The following is a 13,455-nucleotide window of genomic DNA, read 5'->3' as shown; positions in this document are numbered from 1 at the left end:
AATTCTGGGAATAATGAGGGCAACAAATGTATAGATGTGCTTTACACAATTGATCTATGTATTGTGATGAATTGTATGAGCCCCAATAAATTGATTTAAATATATATATATATATATCTGCTTCTAAATGGATATCTACCACCTGAAGGCACACAGCTCTGCTTGTGGGTCAGCAAGCCCACTTTCATGAGTAGGATTCCCAGTTCAAAGGAATTAGCCATGGAACAATGTATGGATAGCACCACAACATTGTCAGATAGATACTGAAAACCTAATGCATAGCAGCAGAATACTGTCAAACATAGTGCCAGGTGATGAGCACTAAAACTGTGACTGAGGAAGAATTGCTTTCTCCAAGTAGAATCAACCATATGACATACAGGGAGTAAAGCCTTTGGGACGTTCATTTGCTGATGGAACATGACTCAAAATGAGAAGAAGCAGCAGTAAACATCTATGGATTATTAGAATGTGGAATACACAAAGTAGGAATCTAGGAAAATTTTAAGTTGTCAAAAATTAAATGGAAACATATAAAGATTGATATTCTGGATGATTGGTATGAGTCAAAATTAATGTGAAAGTAGTCTGTATTTTAATATTTTATGAAGTTTATTAAGATTATACATTAATACATATCAACATCTAGAACAACACTTGCATCTAGAGAACTCTTAATAAATATTTTCTTTTTTTTTACCATCAGCAGTGACATTTTATTTGTAATAAATATATGTGTGTATATAATAAAACTTTTGCTAACTCAACAAGTTTTACATGTAAAATTCAGTGACACTGATTATATTTATCATGTATAACCCTTACCACTATCTTTTTCCAAATTATTCTACAATCATTAACAGAAAATCATTGCCTCTTAATCAATAGCTCTTTCTTAATTCTTGTTTCTCACTATTTTTTTCATTTATTCATTGTTTTCCATTTTATTGGGGGTTCTTACAACTCTTGTTACAAACAATACATCAATTGTGTCCGACATATTCGTACATGTATTCCATCGTTCTTTTCTAGACATTCACTTTCCATTGAGCCCTTGGGATCAGCTCCTCCTTTTTTCCCTCCCCCCACAACCTTTGTGGCCCCCTGATAGATTGTAGATTGGTTGATTATTTTCAAATCTCACTTCGACTGCCATCTCCCTTCCCCTCTGATTTCTGTTGTTTTCCCCCTTGACTGGGGGGTGTGGTTAGGTGCTATTCATTGCGATTGGTGCCCCCCTCCCTCTCCACCTCTCCCCGCCTTCCCCCTACCCTTTTCGTATCTCTATTCCCATTCCTGTTCCTGGGTTCCATGTGTTGTGAGTTTTATCTCTTGCCTATACCTACGTACACGCTCCTGTCTAGTCTAGATTAGGAGGTGGCACTGAGGTCGTGATAGGGGGAAGTGGGTATACCGACCCCACCATGATGTGCCAAACCAGGAGGGCAACGTAACACGTGGAGGAATCCATGAAAAGACTGGACTACAGGGCCGGTTCCAACCAGAACCAGCCTGCCCCCCCACCCTGGAAGTGTGTGCCCCAGAGAATGACACTAGAACTTCTGGCGGGGGAAAGGAACTGACCTACCATAGCAGACGGAAGCAGACCAAGAAGGAAAAGGAGAAAGGGGCAGTTGGCCTAGACCCTATATGGGCACACCACGCCCAGAGGATGAGGTCGCTGCATGGAGCTGCTGGGCACAGAGAGGCCTGGGGCACAGCTCAAGACATGTTGCCCCCTAACTGGAGCATACGGAGACGGGACAATAATGGGGACACACAATGGGGAGATAGTGTGGGAATGGAGCATAACAGATCAGCAACCAGAGTAAAGCAGAGCACAGAGTCCTATAGGAGCCCCAAGAATGGACTTCGGATGAGGAAGGACCAGGAGGGAGAGTCCCACGGGGACCAGCAAACAGGCATGGACCTATCTAGGGTCTTCTTTGTTTTTTTCCTTTTCTCTCATCTTTCTCTCTTCCCTTTTGTTTCTTCAACCGTAGGTTTTCTTATTGTTCGGACTAGGACATGGATGGGTTGCCTAATTATATGGGTTGGACCATGGGAAGGAAGCCTGGGGAGAAGGCAATGGGGCCAATGGCCCCGGAAGGTAGAGGGGGAAGAAGGAGGTGGGGAGAAGTGGATGGTGAGTGGAGGGCATCATGGACAGGGGAACAACTAGGGAAGCAGAGCCAGCATCTAAGAGAGGTTAGAGATCCTGTGAGTATTTGAGCAACACCAAGCTAGTGGAGAGGAAGCACTGAGAGGTAGAGGAAGGGGGAAAGTGATGGTGGGGCAGGAGGAGGCAAAAGGAAACAGAGGCGAGCTCTAGGAAGCAAAGGCACAGATAGGGAGATTAACAGAGGTGTGCACTTAAGCAAATACATTAATCCATAACAATAGTGATGTGGGCCTATGTACATATATTTATAAGGCAATACACTGAAGCAGCAGATGGGCCTTGGGCCTCAGCTCATACCTCCCCTCAACACAAGAACACATTGTTCTAACAAATTGGCATTCTGTGATGCTCACCCACACCCCTACACGATTACTGAAGACAAAAACAGGTGAATAAGCAGATGTGATGAAGACATAAGATGGTGCCTGGCTATTAAAAGATATAGCATCTTTTAAAAGGCTTTCAAGCCTTTTAAAGGCTTGAAGTTAAACCAGAAGCCATTCAACAGTGCAGCAACAAGCCCACATGTAAGAATCACACCAGCCAGTGAGATTGTGAGGTGTCGAGACTGGGCAACGGGTATCAGAAGATTCACAACAAACAGTAAACAAACAAACAAGCAAAAATGCATTGGTGAGCATGGAGGGGGATTGGTGGGGAGACCCAAAGCCCATCCATAGACAATGGAGCATCCCCCCGACAGAGGAGTCACAGAGAGGGGATGAGTCAATCAGGGTGCAGTAGAGGACTAATGTGCCATGTAATATGTTCTTATAACTAACAGTTTTCACTTATTGAATAGACCCTGCAAGTCCCTGGGTGCTGCAAATAGGTAAGCATTTTGCACAGATTGAAAGGCTGGTGGTTCCAATCTACTCAGTTGAACTGGAAGAAAGCTTTGGCAATCTACTTCGAAAAGATTATAGCCATGAATCTCCGGTGCAGCACAGTTCTGCTGTAGTACACAGGTGTTTATCATGAGTCAAAGTTGACTCAACAGCAACTGATTTGGCTTTTTGTTGTTGATTTGAAGGAAGGCCAGCACCATCATTTTCCCCTTATTCTTCATAACAGCTCCTTGAAGCCAATGATTATCAGCACTCCTGCTTTAAACATAAATAATTGAAGGATGCAAGCTTCGCTTTAGTCTAACTCCAAAGCCTTCGCCTCCTAAACCACACTGCAGTAAGATTGTATATTCTCATCTATAAAATTATTCCATTGAACGTCTACTGATATTTAAGGCCATTCATACTTTAATTTAATTCCCATAACAACCTTTTGAGGTAGGTGCCATTATGATACACATGTTTCATAGGCAGGGAATTGAAGGCAAAAAGTTATCCTGATATTTTTGGGTGCTTCAGTAACGTGTGGTGAAGAAATCAGGTAACACTTAGCTATCAAGAAGGGAAGTATCTGGGGATTTAAAGACTTGTCTTAAAACAAGTAGTCATCTATGTGAGGTGTCAGCTAAGTCCACGTGGAAGAAGCACACCAGTCTATAAGGTCTGCAAAAAGCTACAGACAACAGTGAAAGCTTCAAATCCATTTGCAGGGAAACCGAATGGATTAATCTTCCAAATAATCCCCTCTCCCCGTTGGTGTGGGATGTGAATAACCTTACTGTCAGACAGTGAATTGAAAGGTAGATTAATGCAGATGTTGTTAGGTTAAAAAGATGTAGTTAGATCAACAAGATATGATTAGGTCAACAAGGAGCCCTAGCGGCACAGTTCAAAAATCACCAGCTGTTCCTCAGGAGCAGGATGAGGCTTTCTGTTCTCATAAAGAGTATAGTCTTAGAAACCAACAGGGGCAATTCTACCCTGTGCTCCAGGGTTGAATCCATTTGATGGCAGTGAGTTTGGTTTGGGATTTAGGTTCAAATTTAAAACCTTATTATGTCTTCTCCTTTTATACTTTTCTGCTTTCTTGTTGATTGTGGGCTTTCTCTTTTTTTGTCTGTGTGTTTTACTTTATATGAAATTTAAGATATGTAAATCTATGAGAGGTTACCCCCCAAAAAGTAGAAAAAATATCCACTGGGTGGAGCTTTCATGAAACCCATCCCATTACTCCACCGCCACCCCACCCCCACTAAAGGAGCATGGAGCAACTGGCTCTGAGTTAGTGCATCCAGTGGCATTGCCTGGGAAGGTTCTCTTTTGTCACTGTTAGTTTTTTTCATAAAAGCAGTTTTGCTCAAATCTCATTTTTTTGTGATGGCTGATTTAAGAGAACAGCATGCAGCTGTGAAGTTTTGCTTCTTGATAGGGAAAAATGCCGCAGAAACTGTTGTGATGTTGAAAGTAGTTTACAAGGACAGCATTAGGGGGAAAGAAAATCAAGTGTATGAGTGGGTTTCCCATTTCAAAAAAGGTGAGAAGTTGACCAAGGACAACCCTTGTTCTGGATGTCTGGATGTTTACGAACGGAAGAAAATGTTGATTCACAGTGCTTTCGGAGTTTGTTTCACCAGGTCAGACAGTTAATCAAGCTTTCTATTTAGAGGTTCTGAAAAGAGAGCATAAAAGTGTGTGACAAGAAAGGCCTGATTTGTGGCAGACCAGGGGACTGCTTTTGTCATCACAACTAGGCTCAAGCAGCCATCTCAGTGTGTCAATTTTTGGCAAAAAACAGCTAGCCTCTCTTGTCCCACTGACACACCTTACTCATCTGACCTCATTCACTCCCTACAACTTCTTTTTGTTGCTGAGAATGCAGAGGGACATGAAAGGATAGTGATTTGGGGACCTAGAACAGGTGAAGAAAAAAAATGAGGAAGGCACTGTCAACCATCCAACACATATTTGGAAAATAGTTTCAAGAATGGAATCAAAGATTTGACCAATGTATTAAATGTAATGGAGAGTACTTTGAAGGTGATAAGTTTGTTTTCTAAAAAAATTAAATACATAGCTTTGAAAAAAGCTCCCCTTTTTTTTGGGGGGGGGGCGTTCCCGTTGTATAGAGACAGTAACTGGGAGAACAGTTTCTTAGGGTTATGGCTGGGGACATTTCGGGAAAATGGGAAGTTATTAAATAAAGTGAAGAAAAGATTTTAAAGTTTATAATGGTGATGTTTGTATAACTCTTTAATATGTTTAAACCATTGAATTGCATAAGAGAATTACATGCCAATAAAACTGTTGAATTCTAACATTAAAAATATAGGGTATACTGAAAAAGGAGGGTTGAAGAAGTAAGATGAATTTGGAATGCTAAATAAATATCTGGCAAATAATTTTAAAATCCCTGTCTTATAGTCCACCAGGCAAAAAAGAACATAAGCGTAATTTCATGATGAAGTGCAAGGTTAGGAGTATATTTAACTCTCATTAAAGAGGTAAAATATCATATCATAATTAAAGTGGTTACCAAAGAGTAAATAATAAAGATTAAAAAAGCTAATTTACAGAGCTTTTACCTGAGAAGATTAAAAAGGCTCAATATAGGATTATAGCAGCATATGATACAGTAATTATTCCTAAATATCATTACCTAATATTTCCTATATAAATGATCAGGCCTAGAAAATTAGAAATATGTATTGGAATATCTGAATGCTTCTCACCATCATGTCTAATAATTATATTCCATTGTTTCCTGATCAAATAAGTTTGTGATTTTAGAACATAAAAAATGTGCATAATTGGAAGAACATTTGAAGGTTCCATGGCTAAATTTTAATTGTGTCTACTTTAGCAGGGATATTTGATACCTATCTAGGGCATTATCTTAAAATAAAAACCCTTAATGTTAGAAATGCAAAACAGAAAGAAATGCAGAAGGAAAAGACAAAGTTTTCTTGAAGGCCTTTTTCCCATTCTGGAATTCACTTACATAAATTCAACGTTTTCTAAGGATATTTAAGGAAACACTAATTTATTATGTTTCTCTATAAAGTAAGGGCTATGAAGCATGCTTTGGAAATTCTGCAGAGGAAAGCCCCTTCTTGAAGATTCAAGGTAAACATTTGCATATCAAAGGGCTAGGGGAGGCCTTTAGGGAGGTAACCTGTTAAACTTTATTTAACCCAATGTTTCCCAAATGGATTTGACATGAGAGATCTGCCACTCCCTTCCCTCCTGTGCTACACACCTGCATAACATCTGTCAACATTTCACAAAGCCTTTTGGCAAAGTTCATTCTAATTCAACTCAACCCACATTCACTGAAGGTCAGCTCTGTACCAGCCTTGTCAGCCCTGGGCTTTACGAGCAGACTCAAAACGTTCCGACTTTCCACAAGTTCATAATCTTCTTCAAATGTGAGCATTAACTTACTATAAATATTTAGAGAGTAACCCAAATCACTGATCTTTGATGCTGAAGATGCTTTCCTCAAGGAGACAGGAGGATAAGAGCAGTCAGCATGGAGAAGGACTTGGTCTGGATCATTCGAATGGGCAGATTGAACTGCAAAAGCAAGGTAATTGGACTCTTCAGAAAGGTCCCATGATCAAATATTACCTTGGTTGTTGTTGTTGTTGCTGCTGTTAGGTGGTGAAAAGTTGGTTCCAACTCACAGTCATCTTATCAAGGGACAACAGAACAAAACGCTGCCTGTTCTCCAGCATCTTCACAATTATTGCTATGTTTGAGACCATAGTAGCAGTCACTTTGTCCATCCATCTCATTGAGGGTCTTCTGTGGGGGAAGCCAGCCCCTCACGCTATCACGGGTTCAGTAAGCACAATTGTAAGTTAAAATATATATAAAGATTATAATAAAGTCATAGAGAATAATAGAGATAGGGGAGAGAATAAAACAAAGAAGTCAGACACATATCATGGTAGCATGCTCACCTACTGATTGGCCATGATCTCACCAGCCAGGTCCAAGGACAGCACGGGCTGAGAGGGCAGGTGGAGTCTCTCTTTATTTCTGGCCAAGGCCCATATATACTTAGAGGGGTGTGATTACAGGTAAACACACACGTCACAGGAAGGAGCTGTACAAGAGGCATACAAATCACAGGTAGGGGACGATCTAGGGGTGTACACGCTATAGGAAGAGGAAGGATTAGGGGTACCCATGTGACAAGGAGGCACAGACTCAATATGGCAGCCTAACCTTGGTCACCCTTGAGTGGGCTTGACCTCCCTGGGCTCTCCTTCAGTGAAACAATCTACTACTGTCCTTATCAGAAGGGAGTGGGCCCTACTTCCGGTGGGACAAACTATACAGTCTCATTGCTTAGATGGCTGATAACCCTTAGGGAGGATAACCTCTGACCTACCTTCGTTGACCTCCAAGTTTTTACCATGTGTAGCAAGCAGCTAAGTTTGGCATATATTTGGATGAGACAACTTAGAAGAAATCTTTCTGTATTCCAACACTCTTCCTTTTTTTTTGTTGCTGGTGCTCTGCTTAGCCAAGCATGATATCTACTTTCAAGGCCTGTGTCATCCTGTACATCACATCCAAGTATATCAGGTGAAGTCCAATCATTCTCGCTTCTAAGGAGCATCTGGGTTGTACTTCCTTTAAGACAGATTTGTTTGTCCTTCAGGCAGTCTGTGGTTCTTTCCATATTCCTTGTCAACAGCATGCTTCCAATGCATCACTTTCTCAGTCTTCCTTAGTAACCATCTAGCTTTCATATGCATATGAAGTCATTAAAATATCATTGTTTGGGTTGGGCATACGCATGTTATACTACAAGCACCAAGTTGCTAGTTAATGTATAGTTATTACTAAAATTGATAGAGAGTCCTGGTTGTATAGTGGTTTCATGAAGAAGTTTTAAAATTTAGGAAAATTGCATTGATGCGTGAGAAAAAGTTCAGGTAAGTTGTGCTGAGGAAATGTTTTCTGACACAATGTGTCTTCTTTTTTGTTAAGCAAAGTTTTGTGGATCCAGTGGCTGTAGAAGCATCTCAACATGGGCAGAGGTCTCCACATGGCTCCTCCTGTTCCCAGGGAATGGGGTCTATCAGCATAGTACCATGTGTCTTGTCAATAGAGCATCTCTCCAGGGAGTCAGCAGAGAGAGCGAGAGCGAGAGCGAGAGCGAGAGCGAGAGAGAGAGAGAGAGAGAGAGAGAGAGAGAGAGATTCCAAGGGAGTGAGTGGAGAAAGAGAAGTGTCTCTGGCCTCCTAGGAGGAAATAGAGGAGTTCCCAGAATTCTCAGAAGAAAGGTCATGCCCACACAGCTATATCTTGATTAACAGGCCAGACTCTATCCCTTCACTCATACTCCTCTCAAATTGACACCAGATTATGTAACTACCATACAGGTAGATAAATAGATAAATGGAAAGGCGGCCAGGGTGGTTTAAGTGGAGTAGTGGGAGTGGAGGAATGTGGCAAAAGGTTGTTCTAGCAGAGTATGAAGAAGCCCATTAGGCAGTACCCTAACAGTGTGAAAATTCATTCTATATCACAGGACAGCTGTTTGTGGCATTGAATGAGACACGGGGCTGAGGGTAGCAGGGAATGTGGGGAATTTGACTGTTTCTGAGTTTTAGCATTTGCTGGACTTGGAAAAATTAATATATTTCTTTCCCCCACCCACCCATCCCCTCATAATATGTTGGGCCACTCTGGACCAGTGGTAATTGTCACTTCTGGTTTCCAAGTTGAGCCCCTTCCACTAATTACAGTGAGACTATTAGTAAACAATACTGCCAGCTTGGCCTGATTTTCTATCCTACATAGAGAGGCAAAAAGAAATTAGTGTTGAATTGTAACCATGTGGCCAGGACTTTAGTACTAATAGCCAGTATATGTAGCTAAGGTTGCTACCCCATCAAAGTAGGCAACTGTGGCATCTGATAAAGAACTGTGGCCGGAGATCTCGTTCTAATAGCCAAGTCCTGTCAAACAACGAATGCCACCTTTAAAGGGCTAACTGAAGGTAGTTCAATAGGAGGGCAGGCACAGGAGAGTTAAGGAAAACACCAAGGGGTGATGATGCTTGAGACTAAGATTAGGGGAAGCTATTCCCTCGGCAAACTTGATGTGACAAGGTCAGAGAGCACCCCACCCCCTCCAAAAGAAAAGGTAGTGGCAGGGAAGAGCCACCTAATAGAGAGAGATATGGCCATTACAAAATAAGACAGCCTCCGCAGAAGGGCAGCACCACAAGGAGAGAACGGCAGAGTAAATACCCAGACCTCTCTCCGCCCCTTCTACTCTTCTGTCCAGGATTCGGCTGGGTGGAATACCAATCCCTGAAGATGTTTCTGTCCAAATACCCAGAGCTTTTTCATAGGATGCATCTAAGATTGTATATAGAATTAAGGTTAACTGACCTTAAGATAGAAGATGATAGGAGTCTACATATTCAGCTGCTAACTACCAAGATAGGAAGATGATTTCCATCTTACTGTGTCAGTAAACAAAATGCAATGGCACGGTCCTGAAACACTGAAGAGGGAGGCAGGATTCCTGACTGTGCTAGCTCTGAAGGACGCTGTGCACCAAGGAACGTAGGCAACCCTAGAACCTGGGAAAGTCGAGGGTGCAGATGCTCCCCAAGAGCTTCTGGAAGGAACACAGGCCTGACTCTTAGCCCAGCGAGTTCTATTTTGGACTTTTGCCCTCCAGCGCTGTGAAAGAATAAATGTGTCTGGTTTTAAGTTGCCAAGTATGTGGTGTTTTTATTTTTTATAGCAACTATAGGGAACTAGTACAAGAACCCCGCTAATACACTGCCAAAGAGGCAGAGAAGGGTAAAGCAGGGATGTGAGGAGCTAATGAAGAATGCTTAGCATAGATGGCTTCGAGCCTTGGCTCTACTCTCACTCTATTAATTAAGCCATTTAACCTGCCTGAGCCTTGACTCCTTCACCCATGAAGTGAGGGTTACACCAGCTACTTCAGTGTGTTGTTGTGAGAATCAAGTCCCACGATGCCTGGAAAAGTATTCTTTCAAACTGACACCATCTTGAAGTAAGGAGTCTGCTATCTCATGCCTACAGGAGAAATGATTAAATGCAAAATCTCCATTGTAGACATTCCTAAGTCGAAAACCTTTTGCCTCTTGCCTGCTTCCCTATTATGACTTCTTTCATTGTGAAAAATTAGGGCATATCTCTAAAGCATACTTTCCCCATGGGGCCTACAGTTGTCCTGGCTGGGCCATAAATCCTTTCTTTAAATATAAAGATTTATAGTCCTTGTTGGAAAAGATAGGTTGCAACATGTACACACACCATCATGCATCCAGACACATATTACATGCCCTAGAAAATAAGACTTCCCAGGAGAGGCATAAATAGGGGTTCATGACATTTTAATCACACGCCCTTCAAGCGAATGCTACACTCTTATGTGCACACAGGCACCATACGTCTTCATATTAATTTATATATTTTCCATAAAGGGCACTCCAATAATTGAGCAGGCCAGCTCCCTCTGAAACGCATGGATGGGTCAGACCTTAACTGCATGTGTACCCTATACTTTTGTTGCCACCACTGGCCCCACAATGAATTTTGAGGCCAAATAAATGCTTCACCCCAGCAGAAATGTGTCTAGCCTATGACAGTCACAAGACGAAGTCAAATTACTTTTCATGATTTTCAAGATGGCTTGAGGAAGACAAGTTGGCTTATGTATTAAATTTATCTGGAATTTACATTTTGATTGGCCAACAGTCTGGGCAAATCCTGCAGTAACCTATCGATCTGACTGAGACATCTGACAGCTCTAAACAATTGCTGAAATGGCTTTTAAAACCAGGCCGGTGAGGGCTGGGGAAATCTGCCCAGTGAGCCATCTCGTTCATCTAACAATGCCCCTTTCTCCCCCACCAGCCTTGTGGTGGCTTTCAATAAAGCCAATGGAGACAGATTTCCAGAGACGGGAAATGAAAATCCTCCTGGAGTCTCCCACCATTGCTTCTCCTTCCCTTGGCTCCCCATTTGCTTCCTTTCACCCTTGATCTCACAAACAGGTTCTTTTTCTCCTCAGTTAGGGGAAGAGGTGGCAGTTTGCTTCTGTCAAGGTTACAGCCTTGGAAACCCGATGGGACAGCTCTACGATCTCCTTCAGGGTTGCTGTGAGTGAGAGTCCAGTTCACAGCATCGGGTTTGGGTGTCCTCTTTGTTAAATCCACAGGTAGTGCAGAGTCTGCTTGCTGAGACTCATGGAGATAATAGGTAGTCTCAGCCTGGCATCTTTCTGAAGTGTTCCTTCAGCTGCAAGTCCTGAGCCAGGAATCAGCCCTAGTTCTCTCGAGTGTCTGATACAGCATCTGTCATCTGTGGGTTTGCTTGTTGTTGCCTATCATTCCAAATCAATGAAGCTTCATCAGTGCGAGTCTACACCAATGTTTCTCACTTAGCATATCTATCTTTTGTTTAACTCAATAAAAACTAAGCATGTGTTCTGTTTGGGCATTAGTAAAGGAATGTCTAGATAAAGAAGTAGTCATTCCTGATCTTCTAGGATTCCACAGTGTATAGAGCAGGGGAATAGAGGCATAGTTCTCAGGCCAACAGCATCCTCATCCCCTGGGAACTTGTTATGGATGCCCATTCTGGAGCCTCACCACAGAGCTAATGAATCAGAAACTCAGAGTGCGTTTTTTTTTTATCTCTCCCAGGTAACTCTAATGAAAGTTCAACTTTGAGAACTGTAGTCATAAACTTGTTGAGATGTGTACAAGAGCTAATACTAGTTTTCAGAAGTATCACTGAAAGTGTCCATAGTGCTAAGGGGATTCAAAGGAAGGTTTGATAAACTTTGGGAGGAAAGGAATGAGCCATGGTGGGGCCTTGGCTAAGAACCAGGCCACTCACTGAACTGTCAGCCTTGGGAACCTGCCAGGTGCTCTGTAGGAAAAGATGGGAGAGTCTGCCTTCCTAAACATTACAGCCTGGGAAAGCCTACGGGGCAATTCTACTCTGTCTGTTGTGAGTCAGAATTGCCATGAGGCCATGTGTTGGGTTTGGTTTTTATGAGGCAGGATAGGAAGGTGATGGAAGACAAGATGTCCCTACATTGGGTTGTGAAGGGTAGTCCAAAGGACAACTGGACCAAGGGTAAAGGGCAGGCAAAGGTGTGATGTCATCAAGGTAAAAAATGTAGCACTTGTTCTGCCCTTCCCCTCCTTTGACTGTTGCAAACATTGCTTATTAATAATGGCAAAAATTAAATAAAACTTCAATTTAAATTAATAAAAATCACCATAGTCTTTTTTCCTATTAAACACAATACTCTCAGTATCAAAGGCTTCCCAGATGGCCAATTGCCATTCACCAGAGTCAGTAGAGATCCACCTAGTTCCTGTTTTGGAAGCAGAGTGCTGAATAAAGGAATGCTTAGGCATTCGGTCTTCTATGTGACAACCTCCGGGAATCAGGTTTGATGGGTGCTAGGTTCAATTAAAACTTCCTTTGCCAAATAAGTGTTTGAACTTGGTACCACAGGTGATGAGGAAGCTATTAAGGAATTTTCCCAGGTAAGTCACATATCATAGTGATTTGATGGTTAAACCTTTAAGTATCCGTTTCCGAAGTTGGCTGCACATTAGGATCACCTGGTTTTAAACCTCCTGATTCTCAAACCACACCCTTAGACCAATTAAATCAAAATCTCTGGGGCTGAGATCTGAACTTCGGTCTCTTGAAAGCTCCCCTGATGATTGACTCTCAGCTGATTACAGCAAGGAGACCTGGTGGTGAAGTAGTCAGTTCATCACTGGGTTGCTAACTGAGCATAAACCACTCTGGGGGACTAAGATGTGGCAGCGTGCTTTCATTAAGATTTACAGGCTTGGAAACTCTGAGGCAGTTCTACTCTGTCCTGTAGGATGACTATGAGTTGCAATGTACTGACTTCCTTGACAACAATGGGTTTGGTTTGACTGTGTGATGACAGAGTAGTAAGTACTTGATTTCTACTGAATTAAGTAAGTATCTAATTGGGCTGACTGGTGAGTTGTCACAGGATAAACATCTTGAAATCCTAGCAGAATTTCTATTCTAAACTTAATTGTTCAGCATTAGGCTGAGCAACACTGAATCCAGGGTCTACCAGCGTCTGACTAGGCCACGGTTTTCTTTCTAGCTATTAAAAGGTAAAAGATGAGAGGGAAAATGCCAAATTTCAAGTGAATAGGAATGCATATTAAATTGTGGATAGCTGAAAAAGCAAACCCCACTCACTAGGTAGTAGATTCTGATTCCCAGAGGCCCTAAAGTAGAACTGTCCCGTAGAGTGGTTTCCAAGATGATCACAGACTACCTCAAGAACTGTCCCGTAGAGTCATTTCCAAGATGATCACAGACTACCTCAACTTTCTCCACACAAGTGAAT

Source organism: Echinops telfairi, unplaced genomic scaffold, assembly GCF_000313985.2.
Source record: "Echinops telfairi isolate 266 unplaced genomic scaffold, ASM31398v2 ScPeMD7_7410;HRSCAF=8448, whole genome shotgun sequence".
NCBI classification, from domain to species: Eukaryota; Metazoa; Chordata; class Mammalia; order Afrosoricida; family Tenrecidae; genus Echinops; species Echinops telfairi.
The sequence above is the reverse complement of the archived record's forward strand: the minus strand, read 5'-3'. Positions refer to the sequence as shown.